The following is an 11,789-nucleotide window of genomic DNA, read 5'->3' as shown; positions in this document are numbered from 1 at the left end:
GTGTCTGTGTGTCTGCATGTGCGTGCGTGTCTGTCTATGTCTGCATGTATGTACGTGTGTCTGCATGTCTGCATGTGTGTGCGTGTCTGTCTATGTCTGCATGCGTGTACATGTGTCTGCATGTGTGTGCGTGTCTGTCTATGTCTGCATGCGTGTGCGTGTGTCTGTGTGTCTGCATGTGTGTGCAGTCTGTCTGTCTATGTCTGCATGTGTGTACATGTGTCTGCGTGTCTGCATGTGTGTGCGTGTCTATGTCTACATGCATGTGCGTGTGTCTGCGTGTGACTATGCATGCGTGTCTGTGCATGTCTGTGCGTGTGCACAACACGTGTGGAGCAGAGCTCCCTGGTCCAGATGACCCCTTCTCTGGAGGCCAAGTTTTCAGGCCACCCTGTTGTCCCTCTGAGCTCCTTGCTTAGCAGTGATCTCTGGTGCCTGGTGGGCCTGACGATGATTTTTAAATCTTTTATGCCAGTGACCACTTTGTCTCTCATATCTTTACCCCGTGTCCTGTTACCAGTGTTGAAAGACAATTTAAGAAGGAAACTCCCTTATTTGCTTACCCCTCTGAATCTGACTTGATTTGGATTACAATGAGGCAGAGTGTTTTCTGTGTTAACCTAGAATTTTCCAACATTCCTGTGGCATCTATACCACACTGGCCTGAGTCTCTGGGATAGCAACCACCTGCGAGCGTCCTGCAAGTGGAAGATTAGGTCCTTGCATTAACCAACCAACACAGGCTCATACTTGGCCCCTCTGGACTCACTTTGGTAAAGGCATCACTAGGCCCGTGTTTCCCTGCACTGTGTCATGTAGAGAGTAAATTCCAGGGCCTTGAGAAGCTCTAGAACGCAGGACTCAGACACCTAAATGCTCCCCTCCCTCTCACCTGTCACTCATTGATGTTTTAGTCTATCAATCAGCTACCACCGTGGCGCCAGGCCAGAACAGGACCACATGTCTGTCCTCAAAGAGCCAGTGATCAAGTAGAGTGGGGGCGACACTCTCCTGGGAGGCTCTCGCACAGGGCACAGTGGGCCGAGGTTTGGTGGGGGCTCCCAACCCAGCCTGGGGGGTGGGCAGAGGCGTCTAGAAGGAAGGGCCTGCCATCTGTCTCACAGAACGGACACAACACACAGGCCCCAGCAGCGGAGGGCGGGGTGGTGGGCTCTAAGCCCGGAAGGCGTGTGCCCTCTGGGCATCACACGCAGTTAGAAATGACTTGAGGTCTGTGGGTGTGTGGGCGTGGGGGCGGGAAGTTCGGGCCCGCAGAGTGGCAGGAAGGGTCACACCTGTTGGTGGCCATGCTGAGCATTTCCAGCTGTCCCGACAAGGCTTGGAAGCAGGTGGCTGTCCTGAGCCAGTGGGCATGTGAGCACACACGTTGGCCATGGTTTCTGCTCTTGGAGGCGCTCTGCCTCGAAGGAGCAGGAAGGCAGAGGCCTGGAGGGGGGCTGGCCTGGGCTGGCCACTGGGCGTTGCCAGAACTTTCACTTCTGAGCCAGGGATCGGCCGACAGACTGGCGGGCAGGGACAGCCCTGTGACCAGTCACTGGGAACATCACAGAGATTGTGATTTGCACTTCTGGTCCACAGAAATGCAGACGCGGAACCTCAGGGATCTGCTCTTTAACCGACCAACAGGCGGTCCGGCACACTCGGGGGTGAGGGGTCCTGAGCGGCAGATCCCACCTCACCCCATGCATCAGCAGCACCTGGGGGAAATTGCACACTCCTGGCCCAGCCACAGGCTGGCAGCAGGACCAGCTGTGGGTCTGGCTTACCTGAGCCTGCATCCCCATCTCCCCATGTAGCCACCGGACATCAACGTTGCCTGGCCTTGGTCTCCCACGTCCTTCTGATAGGGAGACTTCGGCTCAGAGTTCCATCTTCCTGTGCTTGGAGGGTTCTCCTCGCTCTCTTGCTCATCCTGCTGGCTCCCACCAGCGCTGTGTCAGGATGCCCTGTGGGGTGGCTGGGTCCATCTCCTGCATGTCCTGGCCTCTCCCTGGGGAGGAAGGAGTCCATTCCCACTGTCAGCAGCCCCCCACCCCTTGCTCGAGCCCTGTAAGGCTCCTGCCCTCTCTGCCGGCCGCCCATGCCATCTTGGGCAAATCCCCGAGGGTTTCACCAAACCCTGTCCAGACTGCACTCCTGGCCCGAGCAGCCGAAGGCAGCCAGGAGAATTCCAGAGTTCTCGCTGATCAGTCCACTTCACGTCCACCATGTGGCCCTGAGCGGCCTCTGCGTCCCTGGTCCTCTCCTCACCTTGCTCAGAGACAACCCTGTCATGGTGCGTCTCCATACGCGGTGCCCTGGCCTTCCTCATCACTCACTGCTTTGTTCTCACACTTAGGAAACAGAAGGAACTGAAGGGACACAGACGTGCTCCCACGTCGCAGCCACCAGCCCACCAGCCCTGCCCTGGACACCCGACTTCCTTCCTGTTGGGAGGGAGGAACGCTCCGGAAGCTGCCTACGCCAGCCTCCCACTGGTGCCTGGGCCCAGTCACCACCCTGCTCCTGAGCAGGAATGTGACAGCCAGGGCCCCGCTGTCCTAATTAGGGCGAAAAAGGTGGCTCTGAAGTGCGTTATGGGCCAGTGCATCCTCAGGTCAAGTGGTGACGGGGGGTACATGGCTGAGGGTTCTGGTGACGGGACCCTGGGTGGCTCCCAGGAAGGTGCAGGGGTCAGCACCCCACCTTGGGGCAGAGGAAGGAGCCTCCCCTCCCAGGCTGCCGGGCCCGACAGACAGCAGAGGCTCCCAGAACGGCCTGGGCCAGGGCCGGATGCGGTCAGCGGGGCGAGCCGGTGGGTGGGAGCCCAGGCCAGGCTGCCCCCTGAGGCCCCGCGTCACCATGTGGTGGCCCGCAGATTCTGCAGGAATTCCCGAGGAGGCCAGCAGGGGGAAGTGGGCAAACCCCTGGGTTTGTGGTCTGGGGAAATCCCCTTTCTAATGACGATTTGACAATGGATTCCTTTTCTGGCCTTTCAGTGCAGGAAGAACGCTTATCCACAGTGGCTGTGCACGGCGCCTTATTAATGTGCAGAATCATAGCAAAGCAAAGCTCAAGCCCGCTTTCTGATACTGTGAATGCAGCTTTTCGTTTTCAGGCACCTTGGAGAGGTGGACGAGGACAATGCCATCAGGAGAAATGAACAGCAGGGGAGTCAATTACCCCAGCACATTCCCATTCGGGGCACTTTTCAAGGGTGTCCTCAAAGCAAGAGCATTCGCGACGCTTGGCATGGGGTTTGTGAGACAAACACTTGACATTCAGCTTCACCTGTGGGCTTGTAGATGGGGTCCTCCTTCCTTGGCTTAGCAAGCTCCCTCTGTCTCCCTGACACGCAGACATTTTCTGCTTTAGACTTTCTGAGTAGTGTCCTCTCCCGAATCCCTTTGCAGGAGCTAGACTGCAGAGGACGTGGTCAGGGTGGGGACCTGAACCATGAGAAACCTTCCTGAAGTCACTCAGCTCTTGGTCATGACGCAGTAGAGATCTGAGCTTGGCCAGCAGGAACAGAGACTCAGAAACACGAGGAGAGGAAGAAGGGCTGGTGTGTGAGGAGGCGTTCGGGAGATGCTGAAACCCTCAGAGCAGGGAGGACGCCTCACGCAGACAGCCTGCTTGGCACGGCGCAGCAAGCGGGCGCTGGGGCTGATGCCCGGGTGGCAGTCTGCACTCACCGGCAGCCCGTCTGACGGACTCAGGCAGAAGAAACTGTGTCCCAAGTCAGGGTGCAGAACTGGAGAGAGGCCACCCACCGTAGCGTGTCCAGAACGCTGACTCCGTGAGGCCCACCACGTTGCATTCAGCCCACCGAGACCCTTCCCCAGGAGTCCCGAGACAAGGGGGGAAGCTGGAGACCCCGCCAGAGCCACAGTTCTTCTCTCCTTACTCACGAAAGCCCTGAAAGTCCACTGACATTTATAACCCAACTTGATTTCGTGAAACACCTGCCCCTGCTACTAAATGTCTTAGACTTTTACCTTGGATCTGACCATATTTTTCTCCTTAGATTGATTCTGCCTCTGACTGAAGACATCGGGATCCAATGTTTTGGAGCGCCGGGAGGGAAAGCTTCTCCTCCTGTTTGTGGGGTGGGAGCTGGACACCCCCACCCAGGCCGGGACCTGCTGACCTGTGGGGCGAGGGGAGACCCATGGGGGCAGACTGGGTGTCTTCAACGTATTTGTTGCTTTTTTAAAAAGTGTTTAAGTACAAGGCATTAATTTCAGATACGGCCGTTACAAGAGAACCACCTCTGGGAAGTAAAACCATTGTGCTTCCACACAGATACACTGGGTTTCGTGGCCCCACTGATGTCCTGGGCAGGTGAGGTTGGGGTGACAGGGGCTCTAGGAAACACCTCCGGGTGTTCCATTGCCGGCCCGATGTGAAGCCGTTCTGGGTACCCGCGAGTTACAGTGAGCAGAGGGTCTGTCCTTACCAGGGTCAGGTTTGGGGAGCCCGTGGAACATGGCAAGGTTTGGATGCCAACCCACTACCTGTCCAGGCAGAGAGTGGCAGGGTGGGCTTTCCACAGAGAACCCCAGACGCCTCAGAGTGTGGCATGAGTCCGCTTCCCCTCACATTACAGGACAGAAGTCCAGAACCTCGCGGCTCCCAGCTTTGTTTTTGGCAACTGTCTGTCTCGCTTGCTTTCCCACTCAGTTTAAGGTCACCCATGTCGTCCCTACACTGTCGAATCATTCGCGTCAAGTCCAGTGGATGGTCTTCAGAGAGGGAGTGCAGACGTCTGTCCTGTCCCGCTGCTTACAGAGGCCGGCGCAGGCTGCGCCAGGTAATGACTATGATCGTAGCCAACTGGTTTGTAAAGTAGCACAGGTTAATGAGCTCACTGGTAAAACGAGAAAATCGTTTGAGGGATCATCTTCACCAAAGCCTAGAAATCCGCTCCATCAGCTGGCCCTCAGGCACACACTCGGTCTTACTCAGCAGAAGTTGTTACACTGTTCGAGAACCACCCTGAACAGTGCGGGAGGCTGCTTTCAAGGAGGCCAGGGTCCAGAGCTGGAGAGGGCCCCCGGTTGGCACCTCACCGCTGTTTGGGGGAGCGGATGACACGTGCAGTGGGCTCTGGCGCACCCGGAGACGATCACCGACTGTGGTCCCCAAGCCTCATCATAGGTCAGTCTCCTGGAAGCCAGGAGAACAGGTTCCTGCTGCCTGTGAGTCCACTGTGGGGCAGGTGGCGGCCGGGCCTCTCGCAGGTGCCAGGGGGACGGGTGCTGGTGCCCACCGGACAGAACTTCCGCACCGCGATTCTGGATTCCCGCTTCTCCCTGCAAGGACCCTCTCGGTTGAAATCGGCCAGTCTTGCCGATGTTGGGACACTCCTGGCCCGCGGCCTAACAACAACAAAACCATTTGATTTTGCCCTCCCCAGTGCTTGTGGTAGCATATGTTTTCTTTGTCCTGCTCTTCATATTTTCCACAGTCTGTTGCTTACTTACATGTTTGTTTTGTTTTGCTTTTGACCTACATTTTTCTGGCGTTCAACTCTTCTGTCTCAATTTTTATCAATTTCTTTATTCCTCTATTTTTATCAATTTCAAATTTCATGTTAGTCTGGTCTATTTGTCCTTCCCTATTTTTCTTTCTTTTTAATGTTTCTTCTGTGGTGTCTCACACATTTCTTTTGTCTCAAACCTTGGATTAAGGTAAATAACTGCTAAGAATTCGTAAGTTTCTTCAAGTAAATAAATGCTCAGAAATCACCACTGTGACATACTTGCATTCATCTTACTCAGTTCAATAATATGCCCTTAGTACTCATAGAAATGAGAAGTTGATTTCCAAAATGTTAAGCAAATAAATTCTCAGCAACTGAAGTGCACACAGGTAAGTTTTTGGCATGGTTTCCTGGGCACCGTCCCCAAAATGGCAGGCGGCAGGTGGTGCTGGGGACCCTGCACGGAGGGACACGCTTGTCCCATCAGCGACCACCGGCCCGGCCTTTCTCTTAAGTCCTGAAACGGGTTCTGCCCTAAGCTGCGCATGGTGTGCTCACTGGAAAATGCATAAAGCTCTCGATCCATGGACATTTTCTCATAAAAGGCTTGTTTTCTTCATGCCGTTGCCCTGTCTTCCCGAACAAATACAGCAGGAAGCTGGAGCTTGTGAGGAGCTGTGGGGTGGAGGGTGGGGTGCCAGCAGCTGCAGCGGGGGATGGGGGAGGGACATGAGAGGAGCAGTGCGAGTGTAGACCCGAGGTGCTACACGTATCGGTGTTCACCACAAAGCTCTTTTGGCTTCTCTGTTTATTGGGAACATTTCACAACAGCATGTCGGGGAGGAAAGGGCAGAGGGAGGTGGGATGGGGGCTCAAGACCTTGTAATCCCCCATGACTATGATTTTCTCCCCCAGCTGGTCGTGCACAGCTGAGCCTCGGCCACGGAGCGGGCAGGGGCGCCTGGAGCTGCTGCTCTTCCAGTCCAAAGTTGTGAGGTGTGAGTCTCCCATCCGGTTGAGATGTCTGTCCTCCTTGGCCAGGATCCCATTGCAAACACTCTCCTCTTCTCGACTGTCCAGATCAATGCTGAGCACAGAGTGCATTCCCAGAAACAATTTCAAAATGGATTGGCCAATCGGCTCTCCCGGTGCATTTCTTGTTCTGCTGGCAAAGCAGGCAGGGTCAGCGGAAGCAAAGTGACCCATCGCCCTCAGCCTCTTGCATGTTGTAGGCATTCCGTTCCTTCCTTGTGCAACAAGTATTTCTTGGGGGTTACCAGGGGTCAGGCTCTGGGAACAAAGCTGAACAAAGGCCATCACCGAGTCTCAGGAATTTATAGGAAAACAGCAATGGTTACAGTGCCCACGTTTGCTGGGGGAGGTCAGCCGGAGCAGACCCGACAAACGCTCTGCCCTTGCCCCTCACCGACCCTGTCATTTCTGCAAAAGCTCCAGAGCATGCTGGGCAGTTGGTGGTCAGGATCTGGAGAAGGGGCCCGGCCATGGGGGACAGTGCTGGGTGGGTGTATCCCAGCAGGATTGAGCTCAGGGACCCAGCCTCCATCGCCACCCCTCCTGTCTCCCCCACCAAGAGCTTCCCGTAATCACCTCCACATGAATGACTGCCACCACACTGCCTCGGCATTTGCCTTGGGAAGGACCCAAACTAAGACACAAACACTAACAGCCTGGGTCCAGGTGGGGTCCAGGTGGGGGCCAGGTGGGGGCCAGGGGGTCTAGGTGGGGTCCGGGGAGGCCAGGGTCCAGGTGGGGTCCAGGGGGTCCAGGTGGGGTCCAGGGGGTCCAAGTGGGGTCCAGGGGGTCCAGGTGTGTGGCTCTGTCCAGCAGGCAGGTGGCATGGGTGGGAAAGCTGCATGGAACAGACCCGAGACAGCACAGCAAGCTTGGGACAGCTTCTCAGCTGAATCTTTTACACACAAGTCAGTGGTTTTTCAAAAGCCCATAGAGCAGGGTGTTTTATCCTTGGCACCACTGATATTTTGGGTCAGATAATTCTTCCTTCCGGGGGCTGTCGTGTGCACTGTTGGGCGGGGCAGTGTCGTGGCCTCTGTCCCCGACGCTCTCCCTGAGATGCTGGTAGCACCCTGTCTTCCCAGCTGTAACGACCAGCATGTCTCCAGACATTCCCAAATGTCCCCTGGGGGACCAAGTCCCATCCGGTTGAGAAGCACTGATGTAGATCTTCTGAAGGAGTTTGGAAATAACATCAAAGTTCCAGAACACACCCAGAAGTATACCGCCACTGGCGTGACCGTGTGTGCGGGGCTGGCCCAGAGCCCCCTCGCTGACCTGGGTGCCCTGCACAGGAACGGGTCCCGGCTCCTTGGTTGCAAGCTGACCCCACAGATGCAAGGCTGCAAGTTTATGTGGGAGTCCCTTCGAAGGGCCGAGTGCGAGAGAGCAGAGCTGAACCTGCCTGAGTCCCCCCACCACCGTGGCTGTTTCGGAAGCCGCAGGCTTGCCCCTTCTCAGCTGCAGGCCGTGGGCAGCCTCCAGCCCACACCAGTGGGTTTTCCACGTGGACTGGGCCAGGCCCCAGGGAGGACGAGCGTGTGTGGCCCCGCTGGGGTCTGGGCTGCCTCCCAGGACAGCTCAGAGAGGGCTCAGAAAGGAAACACGCTGGGGGAGTTTCCTGTTCTCCCCCCAAGCGGGCACAGACCCCAGACCCAGCTCCCGGGACCCCAGGGGACAGTTACATGTGTCTGCATAGACAAGGACACTCCCTGTTCAGCAGGCTTCTCCCAAATGGTATCCCGGTGTTCATGGGGTGCTCAATACAGACACAGAGATGTGAATGCATGGAGGACACTGTCCCTTCCTGGATCTGTCAGATTCAGTATGGAGGACAAGCGAGTGCATCACAGAGGAGAAACCATCCACGCTCACTGTCCCGTGGACGGAGATCACTTCAGACCCTTGGATGCTGCCTCGGGACTTGAGTGCCCCCCCCCATCCCTAAGACGGTCTCGTTCCTGGAGTGGCAGTGAATGTGTCGGCCGAATGGGTGGAGGCAGCCCGGTCTGGAGCCGCGGGGCGGGGGGCTGGTGAGGATGCCTGGGTCCCAACCCTCTGCGTGCTGAACGCCGAGTACAAGTCCCCATGGTCCTAGGAAGCCGCTTCTCATATTTAAGCAAATGTCCCCAGCTTGTCCGTGGACAGTGTTCTGAGAAGCAGGAGCATCTCGGATTTTTCTGTGGGGTCAGAGAATAGCTGTTTAGTTGTGGGGTTTCATCCTCAGGCTGGAGGGCAGGCAAGCAGGCTGAAGGGGTGCCCAGGATCGCTGTGGCATGTGAAAGCATACCCTCCCGGAGACGGACCGAGCACAGAGGCCCCTCCGACCTGCCACCCGCCCACCGTGGCAGCCGCAGGGAAAGCCGGACCCAGCCGGAGGAGGCAGGAAGGTGGTGGTGAGAGAGAGGAGAATCACCATTGCTCCTCAGCATCCTGCTGATCGCACCTTTGGGAACAGTTTTCCGGGGCTGCTGGATTGTCCTAGGGGAAGGACCACCTTCTAACCAGATCTCTTGCCCCGACTGCAGAAGCTGGGTGGGTGTGGCGGGGGACGGTCAGGGCACGGGCATGGCTCGCCCTCACCTGCTCCTTCTGTGAACGCCTGGCACTCCTCCTTTCTTGGGTGGCTCTCTTTTGGATGCTAGGTTAAGTTGACAATTAATTGGTCCCTTCAGTGAGCATACACAGTGGTTCACCCAGCCCTCCGTCCGGGAACACCATGGACCCTCAGAAATCTCTCCCAAAAGACAGGAGTTCTCAAGGTGTGGCCCCAGGACCGTCAGCATCGGCATCACCAGAGAAATGCAGATTCCTGGGCCCCACCCCAGGCCCTCTGGGTCAGGAGCTCTAAGGATTTTGAAAAGTCCTCAGGGGTTCTGATGCCCGAGAACTGGTGCAGTGGAGACTGGATGTCTAAAAATGCCTTAACAGCAGATGTTTGCTCTGGCCACGTGGACACATAAAATTAATCACCACAGCAGAGCCGATGGGGGGGCACAGTGCTCCGCTGAGCCACTCGGAGAAGAAGCCGGTGGCAGTGGTCGCTCAGCGGGGTTGGATGCATGTGCGTCTGCTCAGGGACACATGCTCGCACACGCACACACACGTGGGTCACGGGATGTAGGAATGTCCACCCAAGTGCTCCCTGAGCTGAAAGGATCATCATGCTGAGGCTTTGATTTGCACCATCTCCTAAATACACGTTGCTACACATTCACCAAAGCAGGTCCCAAGCCACACTGAGTTACTCCAAGCCCAGAGAACACCACTGGGAACCCAGGCCAGGTCTGGGAAGGCAAAGCCCACAGAGTTTTGCCAGTTTCTGCTTGGACCCTCCTAACTGGCGGAGGGCGAGCTGAGCAAGGATCCCTTAGTTTGTGAGACATTAACCCTCATAGTTCCCGCTGATGCACCGCGCGTGGGCCATCCCCGACCAGGGCACCCGTCTGTCTTCTCCAGGTCTCACCTCCCAAAATGTACTTCTGTCTGACATACGCCCATCTCAAGAGTTCGAATTCGGTGTTGGCCCTTTAGAGGGCCGTGATTTCTGCCATGGTCCGTTCTTTGCACCAGAGTTGTTCTCTCATTCTTGGGAACGATGGGGATAAAAGCCACAGTGAATCCAAGAGCTCCGCGGTGGAATTCTTCCCGACTCGAATGGGGCCTGTTGAGGGGGCAGGCTTTCTCGCGGGCAAATGATGGGGGAGCATGGGTCTCCCGGAGCTCCACATTCACGAAGCTTTGGACCGACTTAAACTGATAACGGCACTGAGCATGCATGGGTGGCATTTTAGAAAGTTGTTGCCTCTGAGTTGTGTTTGTTCAAGAATGTTTCACACACGTGTTATTGTGAAATGCACAAATCATGGAACAGCATAAACCAGCTCCCGAGGGTCCCGTTGGTGGTGGTTGTGCAGAGACTGGTGAGGGCAAAAGGGAGCCAGCCCAGCCCCGGGCGTTGGGAGCGTGCGGGGCCCTGAGGACTCTGGCGGGGGGGGGCAGGAGCCTCTCAAGGGAAGGTGGTCTCTTGAGCAAAGTCAGAGGGAATGGGGCTCTGCTGGGCAGGGGAGGAGAAGCACCAGCTCCTGAAATTGGCTGGGGGGATGTCACCGGCAATTTCAGGACAGGCACACGGAAACCGTGTCAGGACAAGTGCTTTGTTCTCCTGGCTTTCCCCAGCGTCTCCAGGGACCCCTGGCCTGGCAGGTGGACTTCACAGCCGTAGGGAGGAGTGGAGTTGAAAGTGAGCCCTGGGGCTGCAGTGGATGTGGAAATGGGCCCCGGGTGCCGATGCCGACGATGCTGGGAAGGGTCTCAGCGTCTGACTGAGCACTCGGCCGGGGGCTGGACGTGCCTCTTCAGAATGGGCAAGCCAGTTAACGAGAACGTTTCCAGCGTTTATCGGCCTCTACTGGACAGGTATTCACGTGGACAAGTCACTTCACACTCGAGTCTGCATGTTGCAAAGACAAATTAGGTGACTCCTAAAAGAAATGTGAGCTCAGTGGGCAGGTGGCTTCAGTTTTGAGAGTATTTATAAGGTGTGGTGGCTTTTTGGATGGAGCGTGTAAGATAAACCTGTTCAGAGCAAGCATCTGAGCCCGAGCACACCGACGTGGACAAGCGCTGGTTGGCCAGGGGTGTTTGCAGTAAGAAAGTCTGACCTCAGTTTCTCTTGGGGAATTCATATATAGATGTTTGCTTTCTTTCCGTTGTTGGACTATTAGAAGCCACACAGCAGTGAGTGTCTTCGTAGGCACCTGATTTTTTCCCCTAGGATACATTTCCAAGTGGAAATGGGATTGCTGAGTCAGATGGTGGAAGCACGTTCTTCACGACTGCATGGGCTACTGGCCTTTCATTTTGGTGAGCCCCCGAGCTGGTGCCAGAAATGCCACTTCTAACCATATATCCCATTCAAATGGCTCTCTGGTGACTGTTACAACCCTTCTAAGGAAAAAATGCATCCAATGGCCACCAGCCCAGCAGGACGTGGGACACACGGTGTGCTTCCTCAGCAACAGGGAGACCCCGAGCTGGGAAGGGAACCAGCACTTTGGGTGTCCCTTATGTACCAGGTTATATGGCTACTTCCTCAATAAGCCTCTCACCCTCCAGCCTCTGATGGTCCACCCTCTTGTTTTAGAAATGTTTTAATGTTTCATTTGGATAAAATGTTATATTTACACAGGAGTCATAAAAACAGTGCAGAGAGCTCTCCTCTTCACCCCTTGTCCCTGATGTTGCAATCTTATGTAACCGTAACCACGTA

The sequence above is a fragment of the Phoca vitulina genome, unplaced genomic scaffold (assembly GCF_004348235.1).
Source record: "Phoca vitulina isolate PV1807 unplaced genomic scaffold, GSC_HSeal_1.0 scaffold37, whole genome shotgun sequence".
Lineage (NCBI taxonomy): Eukaryota > Metazoa > Chordata > Mammalia > Carnivora > Phocidae > Phoca > Phoca vitulina.
The sequence above is the reverse complement of the archived record's forward strand: the minus strand, read 5'-3'. Positions refer to the sequence as shown.